General features: G+C 38.1%; 1 long non-coding RNA gene across 1 annotated transcript; it reads right to left on the bottom strand.

Annotated features, from left to right (window-relative positions):
• Positions 1-695: 695 nt before the first annotated feature.
• On the bottom strand, positions 696-6,229 carry LOC149195935 (uncharacterized). The gene is made up of 3 exons (XR_016255197.1): positions 6,141-6,229; positions 926-1,021; positions 696-828 (listed from the first exon to the last, which is right to left on the bottom strand). It is a non-coding gene; the product is annotated as an uncharacterized LOC149195935 (long non-coding RNA).
• Between the last annotated feature and the right edge of the window lie 1,536 nt (positions 6,230-7,765).

Below are 7,765 nucleotides of genomic sequence, written 5' to 3'. Positions count from 1 at the left end.
GATATACTGCCTCGCTGGGACTAACAAGTTACAACATGATTAGTAGTGGGAAGAGAACACCATCTATAGGCACCCATGTGATACCAAAACATGCCAACAAATAACATGTCTGGAAAATGGTGAAAGTGGCAATTGTCTTGAAAGGCACCATTTCAAGAAATGTAGCATGATACTCCTAAAGTTCTCTGTAACCATCAGTTCAACATTGATCAGCTTTGAAAACTATATTACAAGCATTAAATTCAATCACATTATAGTTTGAATAAAGTTCATACTTGTATCTACGGCTTGGAGCAGTGAAAAGAAACAATAGCCTTTCCCAAAATTGATTTCCTGGCAAACTCTCTATGGCCATGAAGGCAAAGTAACCCCAAAGCATAGAAGCTGGGATCTTTCTAATGATGGGCATTACTACAAGGCAACCAACCACCATCAGAGATTGCAGCAAATTACTCAATTGCTGTTCTTTCACCTCAACAAGAAGCAGGTCATCCACGTCCTTGTCAACATTAAAAATTGATTCATCAACTGGGGCATCCATATTCCCAGTACTTGCGGCCAACTGAATTGTGGACTCTTTCAATTCCTTAAGTGCCTGCATAAATGGTTGGGACATGACAAGACAAATAAATAAAGGGAGAGGAAAATTAGATAAAATGAAACACCCAAACTCAAAAATAAGACCATTACCAAGGCAGGTGGAGGCTGATAAACCATTGGGGTCTGCATTTGCTCATAGGCTTCTTGCATGTTTCTGTATAATTGCCCTAAGGTTGAATTTTTCTGCATACTTTTCCAGATTGTTGTCACTAACTTGCTAAGCACCAACTGTAACAAAAGTACTTGTAAGTTACTCGTCTATAAAATGTCTGAATTGTGTCTTTTCCCTGAGAAGCTGCAATTGATAATTCCAATATATTAGTACCTGATGTTTGAGGGTAGCTAAGCCTTTCATGTGCATTGGAGATTCAGGAATAACACCATTTGAAGGAGGTATGCCAACAATACCACATAAAATAGTCTGTCACAATAAAAGGAAAATTTATGAATCCACTACAGATTTTTTATGGAGGTGAAAACAAAGAATGAAGAGTTAGATCAAGATGTCTTCAGGAGAGCAAAAGCTCTTCCAGAATAGGGTAGCCAGTGATAGTTGAACCTAAACATGAACCTTGGCAAAAATTACAACATAGTTCTAAATAATATATATTTACTGTGGTAATGGGCCTTGACACAATCTCTGCAATAATGGCCCTGCTTGATACAACATCATTTTTCAAGGGTTTTTTGTGAAGTTTCCTTTAAAATTTTCTATGCAGACTTCTTCCCTTTCTTCTTAGTGATTTCAGTGTAAGTGCTCGGTATACACTCTTTTAAGTGAATCTGTTCCAGCAATGTTCTTTCTGCAGTAACATTCCACCAAGAAAGTTAGCCACTTTATCAGTGGCATTCACACTGGTCACAAATGGCTGAAACATTTTTTTCAACCATTGGAACAGTGGCACTACGAACTTTAGGATCAATCCTATCATCAACTGCTCCAAATTGATCTTGCACATCCTGAATACGTATCGTATAAACAGTGATATACACAACCAATCATTTAAAATGCATACAGTCATTTCCTAGAATAGAGAATCCTTGTTTTGTTAGAGAATCCTAGTCCAAATCTTACAAGAACTAATGAAACTTCTAATTTGAGGACCAATATGATCTGCAATAGTAAAACTTATAATGTACTGCACATCTTCATTGTGCGCCAAAAGCTTTACTAATTCTTTAGCAACAGTGCAATTTGTCTTCTTACCCTCCACAAGTCTTAACAATCAATTCTTCAATTATATGTTTAGCACCCTTCACTTGAAGATAGGATAATTCTTCCCATCAAGCTTAATGTTGGGTAGAGGGATGCTTTAAAATTAAGATGAAGCTATCCTCCCCCTTGCTCAACAATTCTCTACAGATCTCAGAACAGAACCAAAGGTAATCTCAGGAACAACGTACTATACTACTATGACAAAGAACCACAATTCTGAAAGAAACATCAGTTTGGTTAGGATCTTCAAACAGCTACCAAGGAATCAAGCAAATGCTGCTATGCAATTCCAAGACTTCAAGTATCCATATGCATTGCATTGCTCTATGGCACATCAATGCAATTAATTAAGCATAGAAATAACATCTCTATGTAGCGGCACTTAAAATATTACAAAAGGTGATCATTCACTGAGGTACATTCCAAAAAATATATAATTATTGTTGCCACATCATCCAGATTTAGAATAATAATCTATTGGAATGGACACATTGATAAAAATTCCATTGTTGAGTTTGGGTTTGAGTTATTTCTTCCTCTAACTGCTCTCCAAAGCTAACTATTCAAACCAAGTCACCCTTCAATGACATACAACTCACAAGGTTCTCAAAGGCAGAAAAATCAAAAGCGTATAACAGTTAATATGTCCTTTACTGCTCCATTTTCAGGTGAAAGATTCTCAGTAATATAAACAGATCTTCCAATAGTCAACATGTAACAACAACCAAGAAAATATAGGAATCCACCAATAAACTATAATGCAAGGTCTTTTTTCTCTTTTCGAAAGGTTTCCATGAAAAACTTGTTCAAATTCATTTGTAGAGTAAGCACATAAACCGTTAATGTAATTAACCTTGAGCATGGAACATAATTCTTCTTAATCTCCATGATATTCAAGAGTCAAACTCCAATGGCAGCATTGGCTTCAACACGTCTTCCTTTTATCCCTTCAAAGCTGCCATGGGTCATGATGGCTTGATCAATGATTGCATGCTCTTAAGACCAACAGTCTATACATAATTAGACTACAGTCTATACAACAGTCTATACAGACACTGTGTTCAATCCAGATTTTGATTACAAACACCATTGAGGCCATACGGTATCTCCAATTTTTCACATCATTGAGGTCATCAGTATCTCCAGTTTCAAACAGCATTCAGGCCACATTTGCTTCAAAGTGCTTACAAGTATTGTCAAACGACAGTACATTCTAAATTTACTCATATTACACTTGAGAACTAGAACACATACCTCTTGAGAAGAGAGTTGCTGCCGCTTCAAGTACCTCAAGTGTAATATGAGTAAAGTTAGGCCTAAGCACCTTTATTATTGAGATTGAGTGCTTTCAAATACCAGGAGATAGGTGTGTGTGTTGACTTCAAGTTTGGCATGGGAGAATTATTACACACTTTAAGCAGATTCTGTGAGGTTTCAAGGCACAGTGGGAACAAATCTTCAACTAAGGAGGTTGAGAACTGTCTAGTGACCTAGAACAACTAAGTGGGTTATGTGAAGATATTTATTAAGGGTAGTTGTGTTGAAGGTAGTAGGGAGGTTTAGAACGCAAGACAGGGGCGAGTATAGTCACTGTGAGAAAGAACTTGTGGAAAATCTGGGAAAATCAAGATTGTTTGTTATGTCAAAGGTCAAAGGAATAGAGCAATTGACTAGTGGGTCATAACGTAAGGTTCCACAGTTAAGGCTGCTAGAAAAAGGGACCGGAAGAGCCAAAAATGGGAAGGTGAATGAATGAGATGGACTACGTTGAATGATGGAAATATGAGAGTAGCCAAAAGGTATGCATTAAGTGGTACTAGAGCAATATTGATGCTCTTGGGGATTGACAAGTGATTGAGGAGGTTTCTGCAGTGAACCAAAAAGATTTATAAGATTGCTCGTGAAGAAGAGACATCAAAGTTGAGACAAAGAAACCAAGAAAATTTTGGGCAAGAGGAACCTAAGAAAAAAAGTGAGGAGAGAAAGAGATTGAGAACGGAATACAGGATTGGAGCATATTAAAGAAGTACCAACCAAGTGTAGAGCTAGGAAGAACTGAGATATTGAGACCTCAGAGGTTAAGGAACTAGTAGGTAACTGGTTTGTATTTTTTTTAAATGTATACAAGGAGTTAATCCTTACAGTGGTAATAGTAGAAGGAGTGGTAACAGAGGACCAATAAAGTTCTTAAAGTGTATGTCAAGAAACTTACGACAAATAGGCTACAAAACAAAACATAGAAGGTTTCTAGCTGAGGTCCTCAAAGAGAAGAGAACAAGTGGAGTTCTCAAAAGGTGCGAAAAGTGTAGAAGCCATAGAAGACCAGAGCATGCTCAAGTGGGTTCCAGAGGAGGGAACCAGAGGAATACCAAAAGCCTAGGTTGAGGTGAAGTGGGTGAGATATTGGGTAACAAGTGATGGAGAAGAATTGTTAAAGGGGCTTGAGTGTAGCTCACAATGAGCAAGAGAAAGCTCACAAGAAAGGAGGAAAGAAGATGGCTACTGATGGACATAATTCAAAGAGAGGCCATAACAAAAGGGAGAAGCATGCCAAGGAAAATGGCATGAGTAAAGAAGAAATTGAAAAGGAGATTTATGAGTTGAAGGAGAGATTCAACATAGTCAAAATGAGGCTTGAAAGAGAATACCAAAGGTAGAGATGGGACATAAGGAAGAAGACCAAATTACTTGTCAGAAAAAAGATTTTAAGAGGAAGCCCCCTAAAGCTAGAAAGCTAGGGAGGAAGATGAAGCACCTGTTGAGCCTAAAGTTGAATTAGTTCACTATTTTGAACCAGAGCAGGGAATAGTCCTTGATGATGAGGAAGATGTTGAAGAGAGACTATCAGAGAGTCTCATGGACTGCATAAAGAGTTCAAATCAACATATGGATTTGTTGATAGAAGATATGGTGGAAAAAGCATCATAACAGTAGAGGGAGCTACACAAAGAGGATGTCGATGAGACAATAAATGAAAGTCTCATGGGAGGTTAGCTAGAAGTGCTCGTAACATATATACCATATGGGGCTAAAGAGCTTGGTGATTATGATACTGATGCTATGTGTATAGATGCAGATGATAAGGATTTTCAAGAGGGACAATCATTCATAGTTGTCATAAGAATAGAAGAAAGAGAAGGAGTACCTTCCTAAAGCATGGAAGGAAGACAAAATTTGATGTTGGAGGCATCAGAGGAGGCCAGGTAACCTTTTATTTTTAAAATTGGTGAATTTTATGTGAATGCATGCTTTGCATGTGAGGAGAATGGACAACTGGTCCAAAAGGAGAACGAGAGCACTAAATTGATACAAGAAATCCAAATTGAGGTAGTAGATGCTAGACAATCCTCAAGGAAGGATGAGTTTCCAAAAGGAAAAAACAATGCATAATGAAGCCAAGATAACCTTGCAAGCAATTTTTAGAAGTGACCATGGATCCTAGCAACCATGTGAAAGATGGATAACAAAACCAAGTTTATGTTAAGACAAGGAAGGAGGCAAAATTATCCCTCAAATGTCATTAAGGAGGAGGCCTTGAACAATCAAAGAATGCATCTATAAGAGAGAAATTGTAGAAGAGGGGATGAAGAACATCATGATGCAATGTTCTTTAGAGATCGGTTGATCAATCCAAGGTTTAAGGATTGGCTTGAGTAACATTGTTCAAAGAATGCAATCAATAAGACAAAGGTGTCGAGCTTATTGCTGCAACTGGAGAGCTTGGTTCAACAACAAGAATTATGAATGTTGGCACCCAAGGTATAGTACAATTAACCACAAAGAGAGACTCATTTGTCATGTGAAGTCCTTGAGATGAAGACTACAATTGTGGAGGAGATTGTATTCTAGTATGATGGCAAAGGATAACCAAATGAAGAGGAGAAGGGAGAAGGATTATCTCTCATCGGGCAACGATGGTGGAGGTAGCCAAGCTTTTTGAACACATTAGAGTTGTTGTTGGATGATGAAATGACAACTAAGGTAGTACATTCTAAATTTACTCATATTACACTTGAGAACTAGAACACATACCGCTTGAGAAGAGAGCTGCTGCCGCTTCAAGTACCTCTTATGAAAACTTTTCAAAAGGTCTATACAAAACTTGAACTACAGTCTATACAGACACTGTGTTCAATCCAGATTTTGATTACAAACACCATTGAGGCCATACGGTATCTCCAATTTTTCACATCATTGAGGTCATCAGTATCTCCAGTTTCAAACAGCATTCAGGCCACATTTGCTTCAAAGTGCTTACAAGTATTGTCAAACGGCAGTACATTCTAAATTTACTCATATTACACTTGAGAACTAGAACACATACCGCTTGAGAAGAGAGCTGCTGCCGCTTCAAGTACCTCAAGCTCAAACTAGTCTGTTGTTCTTTCTTGCATCAAAAGAACTGAGTACAATAAGAAACAAGTTCCATGAGTATAAAATCAACAAATACAAATGAATATTACATTTTTTATCATCACCCAACGAACAAGAACCAAACAAAACTCAAGTCTAAGGGAAGGTTTATCAACTTGATGTCGAAAGAAGTACCATGAACATGTATACCCCATCTTCTGGAAAGCAATTGCAATCTCTGAGAAAAGAAATCATCTTATTGTCTACCACAGTACAGACTATCGACATTTGAGACAAAAATTCATTCCCAAGTAGTCCAAAGCACCTCATAGCAGTTTCTCTATTACAAATCAGACAATATTAATACAACAGATTTCTTGCCTCGAAAACTTTTCAAAAGGTCTATACAAAACTTGAACTACAGTCTATACAGACACTGTGTTCAATCCAGATTTTGATTACAAACACCATTGAGGCTATACGGTATCTCCAATTTTTCACATCATTGAGGTCATCAGTATCTCCAGTTTCAAACAGCATTCAGGCCACATTTGATATAAATAGTGCTAACTGACCCATGACTCAGGCAAGAAAACACCCAATTCCCCCACTCAACCCTATGAACCAGCCCATACTTGGCAACATGACTATGACGCTCCCTCTCACCATAAAAGACATTTGAGACAATTGTATCGAGATCAAGCTGAATGAAAAATATGAACAATACAACAATCATTGCCTAGATCTTTCCAACACGAACAATACATGGGAATCAGAAGCAAGAAGTTGCCTTCTCCATCACAATATTCATCTTGGGATACTGGCAGACTGCAAACATCCAAATGCTGTAATATTTAGGGTAAGTACTGATAACTTTCCAGCTCAACAACACAACAAAAGGGAGGACACAGACAATCATAAAAAGAGTAAGCAGATCATGGCTACTTATCCCATGCTTGAATATCAGCAGAGTTAATATACCTTTTACACGAACATGAGAATAAAGGGGCCTAATTTCTCGCGCTCAGCCAACAATTCGGTCAAGTACCGACTGTTGTTGTTGCTGCTGCAGTGGCATGAGCCGTTCAAATCCAAGAAACAATGGATACCGAAACCAGAGAAGAATAAGCGGATTGAAATCTGAAAATGCAAGAATATCCCACCGAAACTGCTGCTGCTAGATTTGTGAACTAGGATGAAAAAACCTATTTCAAAACCATTTTTATACAGGGACCCAGGGAGCCATATACACCAAAACAGCGGGCTGAATCCGTCAAAACAGGGAGCCGCCCTCCATTTGAAAACAAATTAAGCTCCGCCCTCCATTTCAAAACAAATCTAACATCCCATGACCAAATCGACCCTCACAAACCACTCCCGGGACCAAATCGACCCTCACAAACCACTCCCAAACCAGAAAACCCAAACTGTAAATCAAAAATGGCCATTTTGCTCTCCCAAACCAAGAGCAAATATCAAAATGGGGGCGATTTTGATCAAATACGATTCCGCAAATATCAAAATGGGGCGATTTTGATCAAATACGATTCGGTTAGTTTATCCGCCCTGGGCTAAAATAAAAAAATAAATTAATTT

Source organism: Pinus tabuliformis, chromosome 2_2, assembly GCF_031772625.1.
Source record: "Pinus tabuliformis cultivar Carrire ecotype Pingquan chromosome 2_2, CPIR1, whole genome shotgun sequence".
Taxonomy (NCBI): Eukaryota; Viridiplantae; Streptophyta; class Pinopsida; order Pinales; family Pinaceae; genus Pinus; species Pinus tabuliformis.
The sequence above is the reverse complement of the archived record's forward strand: the minus strand, read 5'-3'. Positions and strand labels throughout refer to the sequence as shown.